The following is an 18856-nucleotide window of genomic DNA, read 5'->3' as shown; positions in this document are numbered from 1 at the left end:
GTCAATGAGATACAGGATTTTGCTAGCAGGGATAAGGTGTTTATCCCCTTGTATAAGGCAATGGTCGGGCCACAACTTGAGTACTGCATACAGATCTGGAGGCCTCAATTTAGGAAAGACATGGAGCTGTTTGAACGAGTACAGAGGACAACAAGATTAGCAAGGAAACAAAGGCTTGCTCTTACCGAGAAAGGCTTAAATTCTGCAAATTACAGCATCTGGAGACTAGGCATCTGCAAGGTCTTGAATGGTTTGAGCATGGTCAATGCTGATGGGATGCTGCTCTTGCTTAAAGACATTTCCCACACAGACATAAATACAATGAAATACATGTAATGTTCCCACATTATGTATGTAAGTGCATGTAACATGATCATTCCTTGTGTGTAGCCTACAGTCGGTTTCACTTTCTTGAATCAAGAACACTGAATGCATAAGTTAAAACACATTTTAATTTTACCTAGTGATGTCACTAAGATGGAAAGATTTAATTCTTAGAGAACAAGTAGCTGCTATCAAATACTTGGCCAGTAAGCTGATGCAAAATGAAATAGCGGAGTATGGAATATCAGTCGCAAATCAAAAATAAGTAGACAATCATGGATCAATTTGCAACAAATGACAGAGAATCAACCAGAGATGTCAACAAATGCCACGTTCATGCTGTTAGCACTCCAGTTTCCTAGCCACTTCTCAAAAAAGCAGATTTAGCTGAGCAACTAGATGTTCAAGGAACACTTAATGGACAATGGTTTCATCAATGGTGTCTGTGCCAAATGATCCAGTTCAAAAAAATAATAATAATAAATGAAATTACAGTGAAACTTCCTTTTAACGGACAGCCATGGGGAACGAAAATCTGTCCGTTAGAGAGAAGTGTCCGCTAACAAGAAGTCTGAGGGAGAAAAAAAAAAAAAAAAGAAATATCTTTAAACGTTTAATGTAAAATTAAATTATATACAGATTTTGCACAATATTTTTGTAAATAATATACATACAATTGTGCTATGCATATTTTGACTATCTTAAGAAAAATACATACAGTAATCCCTTATTTTCTTCTGCACCTTCTTCCGGCTGATAATTTTGTTTTCAACATTTGTTTGGAGTGAAGAAACCATCGAAAGTCCTTCGGTATCTTCTTCAGCGGCGAAAAACATTTTTAAACGATTGATTTGTATGAGCGCTGCTTCTATTTTCATCGGTGGTTCGTCGTTAATATGTCCTTCGACAGAATGACCTCCTTCCATTTCTTCATCCTCATGAGGAACTTGAAAAATATCGATGATAATGTTGATATCTAGAGCACCATCTTCTGTAGTGAGGCTCGAGTCTATATCTTTGTAGCCAAGATCACTTGTAGCTGAAGTATCGTACATTATCAATAAATGTTGAAGTTCTTGTTCTTCTTGGTGCTCCACATTGCTGTTCACAACTTCAATTTTTGGGTTTGAGAAGCCAGACTTTACAAAACAGTTCACAACAGTTTGTTTTCTAATTGCGTTTACTGAAGAGGAAATCCATTGAATTGCATCCAGGATGCTGATTTTCTTTGCAAGGTCACTCGTACATGTTCAATCGTTCATGTTTGCAATGAGATGTCTTAAAACACGTTTTCTGTAGTGAAGTTTAAAATTTTTTGTATTATCCCTTGATCCAAGGGCTGACACTCTGCAGATGTGTTTGGTGGCAGGAAAACGATTTGAATGTTTGACAATTCAATGTGCGGATGAGATGCAGCATTATCCATGAATAGAATAATTTTTCTGTTTTGACGAATCATGTTTTGGTTAAAGTGACTTATCCATGCGCTCATGATATCTCGTGTCATGCACGCTTTTTTATTAGACTTCCAGTCAACATTCAAAAGATTCAACTTTATGCCCTTGAAACAACGAGGATTTTGTGGTTTTCCTATAACAAGAGGTTCAAAGTCTCCCAGCATATTTGTACACAATAGTACAGTCAAGCGTTCCTTAGAAATTTTTCCTCCGCCCTGGCACTTTTCGTTTTTTAGACTCATTGTTTTTTCAGGAAGAGCTTTAAAAACCAACCTGTTTCGTCACAGTTGTAAATATCCTTAGCTTCAAAATCACAACATAAATCTTCCAATTTAACAGTCCACTCTGTTACAACCCCAGTATCAACAGATCCACCTTCACCACTTACGGTTTTCCAAGAAATTTTATGCCGAGTTTTGAACTTGTCTACCATCCCACAGAAGCTTTGAACTCATTTACTCCCATAGATTTCGCAACCTCCAAAGCCTTCTCCCTAATAATAGGCTCATTAATGGGAATTTTTTTAGCACGTGTGCCGACAAAACCACTCATACGTAACATTGTCAATTTGAAGTCCAACAGTTTTCGGGAATGATTTTTGAACCTGATCATTTCTGTGTTGCCAAAATTGTTTGAGCAGTTCATTTTTTTTCTTTAGGATGTCGCTTACCTGCGTCTTCCCGATTTTGAATTTTGCAGCGAGATTGCGAACACTATTTTTTTGCTGGTCATACGCATTAATGAGTTCGACTTTATCCTTTAAAGTTAAATGTTTACAAGAAGACATTGTGTGCACTTCACACGACACTGAACAAAACTGAAAAGACCTACCAAATTCCCCCTCCCTGCACACCGAATTCATCAGAAGTTTTACACGTGCCTTAAAATTCTTGAAAAAGGGTTTAGAACCACGACCTAAGCCTTGATAAAATTCGGAGAATCGGAAATAGAAAATAAACACGATTGAGGCAATACGTGGAAGAAAAGTTCCTAGAAAAAGGGCCGTGAGCTCTCCCGCAGTCCGTTATGGGAAGATCAAATTAAGTGCTAATCTAAACGAAACAGTGCAGATTGCCTGTCCACGTCCGTTACAGAGAAGTCCGCTAGACAAGCTGAAAACACGTTAAAACCAGTAGAGGTGAGTTGGGGAATTTGAAAATGTCCGTTGTAGAGAGGTGTCCGTTAGAAGTTTCACTGTATATGATATATTTAATTAACTGCAATTTTGAGGGAAACACCAAACTCAGTGTCAGTGATTGCATTCACTTACATCTTTCACTTGATTATTTTTGTTAATTATCACTAATTGTGATTGATATCAAATCATACCAGTGCTGTTAATATTGATGTAATTAAATTAATTTATTAAGTAGCTTTTATTGCAGTTTATTACTGCTTTAGTTATTTTCTTTTTGTATTATGGTTTCCACTATCTTGAGTGAAACTTTGGAAATTAGTGCAATCATAATACACCTGCTGCATACTAAATGAAAGAATAACCTTTTTTGGTTTTTTTTTCCTGTTCCTACTGAATAATACAGGTCTACAATTTAGTATTAGACATATGGTGCAAGGAAAACTGGGCTTTTGTTGCAGCAGCCAAAAAAAATTAAAAACCACCTATTGGACTCCTTCCTCAATCCAGCTGAGTTTTAAATTTCCCTAAGCTGTCAGACTCAACCACCAATGGAGACAACTTATTCCCATAATTAACATGACCGAGTATCACTAAAATGAGCGAATTAAAAGAAAACATCCTGCAGTCAGCCTGAACCTTTCCCCCAAAAATTTGAATTTATGGTCCATAGTTCCGGAATCATTTACAACTGAAAACTTCACTGTCATTCATTTTACTTTCACCTCTCAGAGACTTACACACCTCAATCAAATCTCTAAAGTGTTTAATTTCTAAACCCTCAAGCCCATATAATCAAAGTCTCCTCATATGGACACACCTTTTTCCAATCTCACCAGGCACGTTCCACGTCTTTGGACCCTTTCAAGAAGCTCATCTTTTTAAGTGCAGTCTCCATACCTGCACACAGTACTGCAAGTAGTTTCATGCATTGATTGAATCAAAAAAGGAATGTTTGACAAACGTGTAAATAGAATTATTTATTGTATTCAATTTTTAATTGAATTGAGAGGAGACAGGGCATAACAGCAGTAAGTTTTACCTCTCGAGCATCATTTTCAGAATCAAAGTCTTCGGCTGATAAGCACGCTGCTGCAGCGGTTGAGGGCTGTGTAGATTTAGAAGGGGGGTCAGCTGCTGAACCTTACAAAAGAACATATTAAGGGTTAACTGGATGGTGGCTTTTATCTTTTCATCATAGATTTCTTTGTAGCAAGCAAGCAGCATATCATTCACCCCTCTGTTAACTTTTAAGAATCTTTCACTGCCAAGATCCATCTTCTCACGCCTCGCCATTGCAATTTCACAAAATGCCATTGCCATCTCTCTGGTGATGAAGCGTCTCGGCTCCTCATTTGGTTCATCTTGAGATTCGTCAGCATTTTCTTTCACTATCACTGCCTGCTAGTTAAAAAGTTCATTAGATAATTCCTTCTCTTCCTCTATTTACTTCATGTCTTTGGCATCAACCTCCAACTGAAGTAGCTCTGCAACCTTTGCATATGATTAGCCTTTTTCAAATCCTTCGAAGCCTTTTATGTGCCATGGGCATATTTTCTTCCATGCACCATTTAAACAACTTCTAATTTCTGCCCAAGCCTTATTAATGTTTAAGATGGTGTGGTAAAATTGTAAGATTTCCAAGTCAACGTAAAATTTTTCTCATCGTCTACTGCAGACTGTGCCTGAGAAAATGTGCGTAAATAGTCTGCTTTTTAAATTTGAAATAACACCCTGATCCATAGGTTTGATGAGTGAAGTTGTGATTGGCAGAAGAAATATGACTCTTGTTCGAATTGAAATCATCTAGATGCGTAGGATGTCCAAAAGCATTATCTAATAGAAGCAAAATCTTGAAAGGAACATCGTTGTATTTACAATATTTTTCAACCTCGGGAATGAAGCAGCATTTCAACCAGTCCTCAAAGAGAGATATTGTTATCCATGGTCTCTGATTCGATTGGAAATGCACATCTAGGGTGGCTTTATTGATGCCCTTAAATGCACGAGATCTCCATAATGGTACACAAGCAGTGGTTTTAATCTGTAATTTCCCACTGCATTAGCCCCAAGCAAGAGCGTGGCCCTATTTTTTACCGTCTTTAAACCTGGCATTGTATTTAACTCTGGCAATATATGTTCGATAGCCGCCTTCAATAATTTTTTTCCAACGCTTCACAAAATTTCTCTGCAGATGCAGAATCGGCACTGGTAACTCCACCACATAATTTAACATTGTGGAAACCAGCGTAATGCTTGAACCTATTAAACCACCCATTACTTGCCACGAACTTGGGTTAGGGTTCGCGGTACTTATCCTTAATATCTTTATAAATACTTGTTTCTTGAATGGTGATTAGACTCGGGCACTCACTTCTGAATCTGATTTTCCATCCATATTAACAGCTGTTCCATCTTCGACATAGCACTTGAACAATGTTTTGTGATCACTGTTGATCTTAAATTCGTTGATCCTTTAATATGTTCTTTTATACGCGCACTGTCCCTCCCTTAAAACAGTATTCACTGTTGAAGCAGTGGGGCCTAATTCCCTTGCAATAGACAACAAATTTTGTCCTGCTTCGTACTTCTTAATCATTTTCATTTCATTTCCTGGCACTACCACCACTTGCACTGTTTGTTGATCACTTTCCTTCATTATTGTAATATGTATATAGGAATGAAGAGAAGTTTCTGAAAATTTGTTTTTTATATGATTGAAGATTTCAGTGAAGGGGAACACATTTCACCGTAATAGCGAAAAAAACCACAATTGCAGGTATCAGTATTATCGAAAATACAATAAGATCAAGTTTACTACCCATTTATAATTAGATGCACTAACAGAAAAGCCCAATAAACCAGAAAGTGCAAATTGTTTTTATTGTGTTTTGGTCGTGACTTTCAGAAATGTGCTTTAGAAAAATATTATTATTAGCCATATGGTGCAAGGAAGCCTGAGGTTTATGCTGCACCAGTCAAAAAAAAAATTTGAGTATCCTGAGAGAGAAGGATGATGATGATATCCAGCTCGGGACCCTGGGTGTGCCAAGCCCATACCAGTTGTGAGTCCCTGGGGTTTTCACAAAGGGGTTCAAAATTGATTCTTATAACGGGAACATATAACGATTAAAGTGTAGTGCAAAGTTCCATTATAAATATGACCTTTTAGAGAGATTTAGTATTAGAGAGATTTAGAGAGCTTAGTACTAAAGGGAAATTAACTTCCAAGGACTTGGAACGAATTACAAAAAAAAAAAAAGTGTGTTATTACGATATTTTCACGATACTTTCATTTATTCCTACAGCATGCAAAATACGTTTCCACGATTTTTTTTAAGTTTGCACCATGCGGCAAAAACTTATTTAAGGTCAAATTTCTGCAAGTCAGAGTTCCTGTATGTGCCTATTTTAGTATGACTCCATCCATACTGTAAAACCTTTAATCCAGATAAGATTTTTTAACATAGGGGTGTGACTCCAATTCTGACCAATACACAATCTCCAGGGAAGCTAACCCACCTACCCTTAACTTATCCATGTACTAGCCACTAACTTCTTTCAGTAAAAAAAACTAGTGTGTGTGTTGAAAACTGAATATCAAAAGATTCCCATTATCCAGATGGCAATCATTAATGGTCTACTTTTAGTCTCTGAAGAAACAAGTGAAAAATGCAATTAAAAAAGAATTGAAAACACACAAACAAGGTTTCCTTATTCCAGTCTTTAACCTGTCCGTTGAACTTCTGTAACAGGATCTTAAAAAAGTAGAATCTGAATTAAAAACGAAGGTGGATGGTATGCTCCATCAAAAATATAAAATATCAAGAATGGTATAGTGATCACTAAATTTACCATTTGCAGCACATCACGTTCAAAGTTGGAATTTTCTGTCCTCGGCCATACACACCAAATTCTCTCAAAAAAATTCACCGAGTTGTCATAGCCACCAAATGTATTTCAAGAAATTTTCACAGAGCAAAATGTCAGTCACCAAATGGTCCACCAGACTGTTGCATACATGAAATTCTTATGAGTTGTCATGCAGGGGCTCACATCTGGTGAGTATGGGCTTGGCACACCCAGGGTCCTGAGCTGGATATCATCATTCTTCTCTTTCTTGGTAATTCCTTTCTACTCCTCTCTCTCTCTCATTCTCAGGGCAATAGGGAATTTTTTTTTTTTTTTTTTTGGACTGTGGGATAATTTTAGATACCCCAGATGTTGTTGCAGATGAATTCAATGGTTACTTTGCATCGATATTTTCAGAAGAAAAACCTGTCAAAGAGAAATTATAGGAGTGAAGTTCGAAAATATGTAATTAATGATATTGAAATTTCAGATGATTATTTAATGAAAAAATTTAAGCCTACATGCCAGTAAGGCCCTGGGGTTGATAGCATATACCCTATAATCTTAGGGGATGCAGCAAGTTAGTGCATTTAAACAACTGAAGTAGTTAAGACTGCTGTATGAATGAGCGTAACGGAGGATGTTGTGACGTCATGTGAGTGATTTTATTGGCTGTTGTGTTGGTTGGCTCTGTGATTGGCTGTGAGTTCAGTGGGGAAAAAATTTATTTTAGTTATTTTGCTCACTAGATGGCACTGCATATTTTTTCTTTTTATTATTTTTATTTATTTTGCTGAGACATGAATTTGCTCAAACCCACGTCTTTTGTGGTGGCTGGTGCTTATCCACTGGGCTACTCTTTAAGTTGGGTGTAAATATGGCTGATATAGGCATCAGTGTGTGAGCGTGATGTCAAGAGCCCTGTATTCTACAATGAATTGTTGGGGGGGGGCGGAGGCTCTGCTCTAAACCCCAGCACAAAACGCTGTTTTTGAAAGGCACATGTAAGAAAATTTTTTTTCAAGCATTTTATGCTGTTGGAAATATACTGTGTTCTTGTAAGTCCACTTTGCCTGCAAAAAGCTGAAGGTAAAGATTTTTTTAAATTTTATTGTGTCTGTGATATATATTTACCCAATAAGTTAGTCTGGTTGTGGCTCCAACTATTGGTCCTACTTTCAAGCTGAAAATAATTTTTTCATGTAAAGTTTTTTTTTTTATTATTTCCTGTGTTGATACTATTGGTTTATATTTAGAGGTACACTCTACCGTCAAAGAGGGGAACAGGTATTCTGTGTGTTATCAGACACTCAGTCTAATACACTGATGGATCCAATATCTTTATATTACAGAAGATTTAAGAGAAGTCCAGTTGGCCTGCCTCCCTAAAATCCACTCGTGCACACCTCGAAGTGTGTGGGCCACATCGAGCACACTCATGCACACCTCGATACAGCTGGCCCACATGAGCGTGGGCCAGCTGTATGTTGGGATTAAGCTTAACTTTACACACAAAAATGCAGGCTTCTTGTATGTGTATCTTTGCTGTAGTGTCAAGCGATACCAAGCAGAACTTGGGAGAGCTATGAGCCATTCTCAGACAGAGTGACAGGTTGTTAACAATATATTTGGCCTGGTGGCACAAATCTAGTCTGAGACGTCCTAGTAGCTCTACTATCTTGGTTTTCGAAAAGTACTTCATACGCTGATGCATACCGCTGTCAGTTTGAGAAAACATCTCCGGCACTTCGCAAGCATTGTCTTTTACAAACAGTTCTGTACTGACTGCGAGTTTTTAGCTTTTTTTTTTTATTTGGTTTTTAGGAGCATTAGCGACTAAGGCCATATTGCTCCGGGATATGCGGTGGTCATTCCCTGACCTTTCTGCATCCTCCATATTTGGTGGTGACGGGCTCGAACCCCGGGCTAACCAAGAAGCGTGTGCTATGCACTGCTGCTCCTTCCCACCTAGCTACGGAGGTGCCTGAGTTTTTAGCTCCTTAGTCAAAGTTCAAAAGCGTTTCTAAATAAGCTCTATAGGCGTAGGTGTCACTGCTGGGGTTGATGAGTTTATCCTGAACGAAAAAGTCGACATGGCTGAACAGGGAGTGGAAACAGTTATTGACAATGCCCACATTCGATTGCAGTTATTTACCATTGCTTTGAGTTAACTGTACTTTGAGGCGCAAATAAGTTTTTCCCAGGTCCAGATATTCTTCTGGCATTCCCAGAAAAGAAACTATCGGCCCCGGTGTGTCCACTGATGCTAAAGGTAGGAATGTGACGTAGGAAGAATGCTCGACGCACAGATTAGTAGCTGGCTGGGCGAACAAATCTAATTCTGACATCATCATCTGCATTATTGAAAAATATTGTAATATTTTCAGCATTTGCCTCCATTCTGATTGCAGACTCTTTGCTTTATGGCTTGTCCCACCTTCAAAAGCTCGATTTATAAATGATCATTTCACCGGTGCTCCCGAAATGACATCATCGAGCATATTACGACCTGCTAACAGCACTTGGCAACCAATGGAACTTTCAGTAGAGGAGAAAAATGTGAAAGCTGAATGGAATATACTGCCTAGTCACTGGCTCTCTGGATCAGGGTTCCTGCAAAGTAGGACTTCCTCCTGCCTGCATGGTGTAGAATTCACACAAGCAATCATTGGGGCCGAAAATGTAGCTTAATTAGGGTTTTCCCTCCTCTGAACGGAAATATCTGGCCGCTGTCTGTGCGTATTTGAATAGCTATGGAATGAACGTTTGAAAGCAACATGGTAATCCAAATGCGAGCATTCGCCTCTGTTTCCAAATAGCGTTACTCGCAAAAGAGGTGCCTTGGTATTGTGTACTATCTGGTCTTTGATCACATTACTATAAACGAAGTAAGAACTGACACCTATTTATATCGCACGGAAATCTCGATCTCGCAGTTCCTTCAAAGTCATGGTACAGACAGTCAAAACTAAGCAATTTCATAGTCCTCTCTGAGGGAAACAAAGACACTGCTTTCTATTTCGAAAGAAAAGCCATGGATGTTTACACTTCCCTGAATTTTGGGAGCAATTTCTGTCATAGCTTGTTGGATTTTGGTGACACTGCTGTAATTACCGTAAGGAATTTTATGCTCACAAATATCAACTCGAAGGCCCTATAAACCCAAGCCTCCTATCATCTCTGTGGGGAACATAATTTTATCTTTATATATCCATTTTCCTTTGATGCCACCATCTTTAACTTTAACCACCATCACTCTTGGTTTTAGATTTATGGATCAGACTTAGAATTTCAGCTGTTCAGAACTCACTGTCATTCTTGACGTTAATTGTGAATCGCACTCTGAATTCTGTTTCTACTACTTTAAGTTCTAAATTGTTATTAAGATGGTCGATCAATTTAGACGAATTTTCGTACTCTGCTTCCAACATGTAAACCTCTGCGTTCCTGAATGAAAGCTCTTTCTGCAAAGTTGCAAACTCAGTCCAGCCTTCGGAAATATTTTTCCTAGAATTAGGAACGTGTATTTCTGCTAACGCAACCTCCCACTTGCCATTGAGAGCTATAGCATTGGGCAAAACAACAGTAAAATTAGATTGCGTATTCTTGGGATGGAAATCCATGCTCGTGCTACTTGGTAGGATTAAGAAGAACATCTTTAGCAGGAACCCAGCAGTTATAGGAAGCAGGATATCCTAACCACTTAACCAGTAATTGAGGCTGTCCTCCTCTCTGTCTGTCCTTAAGTACCTTTTCAATAAGAAAGACATTGGCAGGCAAGTCGTCCTGGAGATTAACACACTGTAGTTGTTGCTCATAAAACATGCCTTGGATCGTTTTACCGGCCCTGTCTGACTCTGTACACAACTGGCTGTTTTCATTTCAAAACTTGGGATACAGTGAATACTTCACGACTCCAACTACCCCAGAATCCTTTGCGGAAAAGATGGGAACCAGTGCTTAGAAGGACAATGCCCTAGTTTAAATTTAGGAATCTGTTCTTTGGGCTTTTTTAAGTACAATTTCCTGTTGATGTCATCTTCATTATGCAAAGTGACATCAGCAGGTGCCATCCTGATAGTTCGATGCGATGTTCAATTATAAGTAGCTACAATGTCGGGAAGAACGTGTCCATATTTCTTACTTTTAGAATAAGTTATCCATTTAAACATTTTTTCTTTCAGAGTCCAGATGAAACGCTCATCTATGGCTGCTTTTTTTTCCGACCTAGTAGTATAAAATTAATGTTAAGAGACTTAAATAATGCTCTTACATCTTTATTTTTAAATTCTTTGCCCTGATCACTTAATACTGAATGGTGTTTCTTCCTTGAAAATTGATTTGAATGCCTTTACCATTTGCTTTGAAGTTTTATTTCCAAGTGCTCTCACCCAGGCATATCTTGAAAATGCATCTATACAAACAAGCAAATAGCATATTCGTCCATTCTCTTTAGACAGATTGGAAACTTCTGCTAAGTCGCACTGAAATGTACGGAGCCCAGGAACTATTATCTGGTTTCTCGGAAAATTAACTCTTTGAGGCTTGTGTCTCACATAAGCAGGTTGAGATGCCAAGTACTCTTTCACGACACACCTAGGTAGCTTTATGTGGCTTTGTAATGTATTAACACCACTGAAACTTCCCAGTACATGAGAATCATTGTAATCTGACATTTTGTTGTTCTTTTGTAGATGGCGACACTTTACAAACAAGATGGGCAGGAGTACTGGTGGCGATAATAATGATCATTCTTGGTAGCCTCTATGAGGTGGTGTGACTAGAAGCTGAAAGTATAGCATATGAGGAAGAAAAGCTAGTGGGGTAAACACCACCATAACCCCCTCATTGTAATTTTGTGTATATATATATATATATATATATATTTTTTTTTTTTGTGTGTGTGTGTTGATAAAGTATCTATAAATATTGTCTGTCTTTTTCTTAGCTACTAGAGAAATAACTTTAAATTTTACAATTAATCAATAGTTTTAAAATCTTAGAACAACTTTGGGAAATTACTTTTTAGAATGTAAAATCATTATATTTCAATATAGACAAGAAAAAAAATCGTTTTCAGCTTGCGAAAAGGACCGATAGATGGAGCCTCCATTCATAGCCTAAATTATTGGCAGAAATAAATTTACACATTAAACAATATAGAACACATAAAAAAAAATCCTTTACTTTTCAGGTTTTCGACAGTAAAGTGTACCTCTAAACATAAACCAATAGTATCAACACAGCAAATAAAAAAAAAATAATAAAAAAAAAATTTACATTCTAGATAAGAAGGGAAAAAAATTTTTAATTTTCAGCTTGCAAGTAGGACCAATAGATGGAGCCACAACCAGACTAACTTATTGGGTAAATATACAGGGTGATTCACTACCAGTGCGACAAACTTGCAGGAGGTGTAGGGGGCACAAAGATGAATCGGAATCACATAGCATTGCAGGGTCCAAAATTCCTTCGTCATGCGGTAGAGGACGCTGAACGGGAGGTCGCATGAACAGCAATCCCGCTGGAAGTCAGCATTTGCGAACTGGTTCCTGAGGCAGTAGGATGGACGAGTATTCAAACGTTGAACTGCCTGACATGCACCTTGCGTATGGAGCTGCGGACTGTAACGGGCACGCCGCTCTGCACTTGTACCAGGAATGTTTCCCGCACAGGCGTGCTCCTCATCATACGATTTTCGCACGTGTGCACAGAAGGTTACATGAGACTGGTTGTTTCACGAGAGGTACCATGAAGGCAATCAGAGTACAAATACTCGAGCGATAGGCAAAAGATTGGATATTTCCTAATCCACTGTATGGAGGATACTGTCGTTGTTGTTTGGTTTTTAGGAGCATTAGCAATTAAGGCCATATTGCTCCGGGATATGCGGTGGTCATTCCCTGACCTTTCCGCATCCTCCGTATTTGGTGGTGACGGGCTCGAACCCCGGTCTAATCAAGAAGCGTGTGCTACGCACTGCTGCTCCTTCCCACCTGGCTACGGAGGCGCCGAGGATACTGTCAACAAACCAAATGAGTTCATACCATCTGCAACGTGTCCAATCATTGGAGCCTGCAGATTATCCACTCTGGAGGACTTTTGCTACTTGGTTTCTTCAACAGAAACGGTCGCAAATGCTGACTTCCAGCGGGATCGCTGTTCACGCGACCTCCCGTTCAATGTCCTGTACCGCATGACAAAGGCATTTCAGACCCTGCAATGCTATGTGATTCCGATTCGTCTTTGTGCCCCCTACACCTCCTGCAAGTTTGTTGCACTGGTAGTGAATCACCCTGTATATTTAAACATCAAACATAAAAAAAAAAACTTCCAGCTTTTCGCAGGCAAAGTGGACTAACAATAACACAGGATATATTTCCAATAGTATAAAATGCTGGAAATAAAAAAAACTTTTCTTACAGGTGTCTTCCAAAAACAGCATTCGGTGCCAGGCTCTGCAAAGCAAAGCCTCTGCCCCCTACAATTCATTACAAAATACAGATCTCTTGACATCACACTCACAAATTGATACCTATATCAGCCAGATTTACACACATGCACCCAACTTAAAGAGTAGCCCAGTGGGTAAGCACCAGACAGCCACTACAGAAGACATGGGTTTGAGCAAACCCATTTCTCAGCAAAATAATAAAAAGAAAAAATACGCAGCGCCATCTAGTGAGCAAAATAAATAATTTTTTCCCACTCAACTCAACCAATTACAGAGAGCAGCCGCGGGGCCAGCACAAAAGCCAATAAGATCGCTCGTATGACGTCACAACGTCTGCCGTTACGCTCGTTCATACACCAGTCTTAACTACTAACTGTGGCTAATTATGAGAGCATCACTGGACTCAGGAGTGATTCCGTTTGATTGGAAAAGTGTCAATGTATCTCCAATACACAAGGGCAGTTCTAAGAGTAAATTGGGAAATTACTGACCAGTGTAACTTCAGTAAGTATGGAAAATCATGGAGGCAATGATCAAGAGTAAAATTCAGGATCATTTAGATAGAAATGGAATTCTAAAAGAATCTTAGCATGGTGTTGTAAAGGGAAAATTATGTTTAACAAATCTGGTTAGCTATTTTGAAAGGTCACTCATGAGCTGGATTTATGGAATAATTTTGACATTTTTATTTGGATTTCAGCAAAGCATTTGACTCAGTCCCACGTGAGTGGTTACTTTATAAGCTGGAAAAATCCTTAGATAGAGAACAGGGCGACTTCAGGGAAGGAAGCAGAGGGTTGTGATATATTCCTCAGAGTGGTGATGTAAGAATTGGGTTTCCCTAAGGATCAGTATTATGACCACTGTTTTTGATTTTCATAAATAAAATTAGTGAAGGAATAGAGGGGGTAATGACGAAGTTTGCAGATAGTGTAGAGTAGTTAATGATCACCAAGTAGCGCTTCTTCAAGAGTGACCTAGATGGACATCAAAGATATTCACAAAAATAGCAGCTATGCTTTAATCCAGTAGAGCATAAGGTGTTACACTGGAGAACAGTAACCCCAAAATAACTTATATGCTTGGTGGAGTTGAACTAAAGCTAGTAGTGGAGGAAAATGGACTTAACTCTTACGATACGGTCAGACATGAAGTTCTCCGAGCATTGTAGACAGGTTGCAAGGAAGGCCCGTGGTATCCTATCGATGATTTATCAAACATTTGCTAGCTAAATGGTAGATGACTTTCATCAACCAGTGAAATACCACCACTTTGCTTATTGGAGGCTTGAAGTGGTGAAACCCATGTTTAGTCTCTAGAGCAAAGTTTCTGGCGCACCCCTTCCTCCAAACTTCTCCTTCAACCCATGCACGGTACTAAGTACTATAGGTTTTGATACCTTTCGTGTTTGGGGTTTTCATAAAAAAAAAAAAAAAAAGTAGAAATAAGGCCATGATCTCATTATATAAGACTGTTAGACCACACTTGGAATACTGTGTTCAGTATTAAGACCACACCTAAAGAAAGACATTGAACTTCTTATATCCAAAGACGGGTAATTCGCCTGGTGAGATCAGCAAAAGGGCGTCCGTATGACGAAAGACTTCCAATATGTGGGGTGCAGAGCTTGGAAAACTAGGCACCTTAGAGGAGACTTGACTGAGGTGTTTAAGTCAGGGCCACATTTACACATAAACTAAACATGCTACAGCTTAGGGCCTTGCTCCATCTTTAAAAATCCTTTTTTTTTTTTTTTTAATATTGTCACAGGTGAACTGTAAGAGAGAAGGGCCTCGTACATGTTATAGCTTAAGGCCACAACACGTTTAAATCCGGCGCTGATTTAAGGCTCAGAGGCAAAAGTAAAATGAATGAGGACGAAAATTTCAAGGTTATAAAATGATTCTAGAACTAGGGGCCATAAATTCAAGTTATGGGGGGAAAGAGATATTTATACTGGATTGCAGGAGGTTTCATTTTAGCCAGTGAGTTATAAATTACTAGAATAACTTACCTAAATGGGTGCTAGAGGCTGACAGTTTGTGGAAATTCAAAGATCAGCTGGATAGTTACCTACCGGAGGAGGGAAATGCATTGATTGTCTATTTCCTTTTCTTTTATTAATTGTTTATATTTTAAAAATGTTCTTCTTATTATTATTATATTATTCTTTTATTTATTTTTATTTATTTATTTATTTATTTTTTTTTTTGGCTGGTGCAGCATTCTTTTATTGACTACGAGAAAGCCTTCGATTCAGTAGACCACGACCGCCTAATTGACCGACTGAGAAAACTTGGGCTTGAAAACAATGATATCAACTTTATTACAACTCTCTACTGGAATCAAACAGCCCGGCTTCGCTATGACAACGATCTGACAGACCCAATTCCAATAAAAAAAAGGCGTCCGGCAAGGCTGTCCATTATCTCCCATTCTTTTTAACATCTATTCGGAAATGATCTTCGACTGGCTGACAAGAACATCGGCATAAAAGTTAACGGACACTACATCAATAACTTAAGATATGCCGATGACACAGCACTAATAGCGGATTCAGAACAAGATTTACAGACCATCTTGAACGAAGTGGACATAGAAAGCCAAGCATGGGGGCTACGAATCAACAAAAAGAAAACAAAGGTGATGAAGGTCAGCAGGACTGCAAGCAAAATCACGATCAAACTAAACAACGAAAAATTAGAGCAAATACGCCACTTCAAGTATCTCGGAGTACTCATTGATGACCAGCTGAACCATGAGGCCGAAATCAAAAGCAGAATTGAACAAGCCAGGCAGGCATTCACCAAATGGAGAACCCTCCTCACCGACAGAAGCTTGAACATCATGCTCAAATTACGCACACTGAAATGCTACATCTGGCCAATACTGCTCTACGGTGTAGAAACCTGGACTCTAACATCAGCCACTACAAAAAAGCTCCAGGCCTTCGAAATGTGGCTCTACCGAAGAATGCTGAAAATTCCGTGGACAGCCAAGATAACCAACGCACAGGTCCTGCAGGACATGCACACAGAACGGGACCTGCTCAAAACCATCATCAACAGGAAATGCAAATACCTAGGTCACATCGCTAGGAACCAACAAAAATATCACCTACTACCACTCATCCTAGAGGGAAAGATCGAAGGCAAGAAACGCCCAGGCAGACCGAAAATGGCATGGCTAGATAACATCAACACCTGGCTTCACATGACAACAGCACAAATTCTACACGCAGCGCTAGACAGAGAACAATATCAAAACGAAGTCGCAAACGCCATTCGGCAGCATTAAAGAAGAAGAAGCATACTCCATAGGCTTCCTTTCACCATGTGGCCATTGCTAATACGAAACCATGGGGCCTCCTTGTGTACACTTCTCATAAATGATTATTAACTCTACTAAACTTGATATCATCTATAAATGTTGACAGTGCCCTTCATCAATGTCACTTTTCACAAGTGTTTTTTTTTTTTTTGCAAGTATGCAAAAATGTATTTAAGGTGTAAATTAATAAATAAGAATATAAATATACCACTATTATTTACAAAAAATTAACAAAAGCGGGTTTTAAATTGAGGAAGTGAAAACGGAACAACTCACTCCATTAATGAAATTACTGACATCTATGTTAAAAATGGATTTTTTTATTCTGTGTTTTATCAATAATATTCCTGGTGAATTTTACAGTTTTGAACCTGGAAATCGATATAATCTACATCACAATTTTGAATAGAAAATTCCAAGGAAATTTTTCCATGGTAGGGGCTGTTTCTCGATCTCTCATCAGTAGCACGGCTAACCAAAAGTAACATTAACACTTATAGTTTTTCTACTCTGTGCCTAAAAGAGTAAGCAATAACAGCGCCTCTATATAGAGAATTTGAGTGTGGAATTTATAATTTAAGTACAGCATTACATTTTGTGATTTATGGTATTTTTTTTTTTTTTTTTTTTTTTTTTGCTTTAGGGTTTTAGATACATCAGCGACCAAGACACTATTGAGCCATTTTCGTGCAACAAATCCTAAATATAATAGACGTATGTACCTATTCCTCATTATTTCACGTAATACTAATCTAAACAAAATCTGTTAGAGGGCATTGCAACAAACTGATAGAGGCAAGACAAAAAACGCACATGGTATTTTTGTTATTTAGCTGCACAACGGTAAGGACGCCTTCGGGTTAATTCTATAATTTTAATTTGCATTCCTGTCTGTAGGACCAATGGTCCACTACTTCCAGTTTACTGCCAAATGAAACCCCATTATTTATAACTATAACTCCCCATTTGATATAATTTCTATACCTATTAATAAAAATCTGTTAAACCAAATAATTATAGAGCATAGAAACAGATAGGTTTTGGCCGATTGATTGGTGTTGGTCCCTGATGAGTACCCAATTTAAATTTATCACCTACTGATTACTGCCAGTATACAGGCAATAATTGGCAGGTGATACATTTAAATATTAAAATCTTAATTATTTTTAGTATTCAATATCTTAAGATTAGTTTTAATATCCCTATTACCATTCTTCACAATTACCCTTAGTTGCACATAAGTAATCGATACATTTCAGTACACGAAGAATTTATTGTTTAGCTATGGCTTTTATTATACGTTATAACTCGAATAATTTCAACAGAATAATAGGTTTAATTATCAGTAAATATGCAGCGATCACGTTATGTTCAATTAACGATTGTTAAAGTAACAGTTTATCTTTACCCTAAATTAAGTCGTCATATTATTCTTTTATTATGTTTGTAAATTGCGTTTGTTCCACGTTCGATTTTCCTGTGTGCAGCATGAAAACCTGGTTTCCGGGAGAAAAAATTCCATGTTGTGAAAACGCACATAAATTTTTTCTAGGGTTTTTGACGGATTCTAACCATGCCTCTAGCATTAGTACAGACATACGATGCAAGAAAGCAAGCTTATGCAGCATCAGCCATTAAAAAAAAAAAAAAAAAAAAACCATTTCACCCGTCCATTCGTTCCAAATGCCTATCCAACACAGCCTTAAATTTATTTTGGCTATCAACTTCCGCAACAAAAGATGGAATACTATAATAATTAATGATAGACACCAGCCAGGAATTAAACTAAAAATTTACTATACAATGAAATAATATACAATGAAATATGATGCAAATAAAATAAAACACTGATTAAATTATAGTTAAAATATAGTTAAAAACAATAAAATTAATTAAAATAAACTAGGTTAAAAGCGATAAAACAATACAATCTGGAGCTTTCGGAGAACTGCCGTCTCCTTCTTCAACAGCATACTACCAGTGCTAAAAGGATGTGTTTTAGCACTGGTAGTATGCTGTTGAAGAAGGAGACGGCAGTTCTCCGAAAGCTCCAGATTGTATTGTTTTATCGCTTTTAACCTAGTTTATTTTAATTAATTTTATTGTTTTTAACTATATTTTAACTATAATTTAATCAGTGTTTTATTTTATTTGCATCATATTTCATTGTATATTATTTCATTGTATAGTAAATTTTTAGTTTAATTCCTGGCTGGTGTCTATCATTAATTATTATAGTATGGAAATTCCCAGCCCCATAGGCCTGTTTCAAGACAAAAGATGGAAGTCTGTTCCACCAATCAA

Source organism: Mastigoproctus giganteus, chromosome 5 (assembly GCF_048544385.1).
Source record: "Mastigoproctus giganteus isolate SK-2022 chromosome 5, ASM4854438v1, whole genome shotgun sequence".
Classification (NCBI taxonomy): Eukaryota; Metazoa; Arthropoda; class Arachnida; order Uropygi; family Thelyphonidae; genus Mastigoproctus; species Mastigoproctus giganteus.
Note: the sequence above shows the minus strand (reverse complement) of the source record.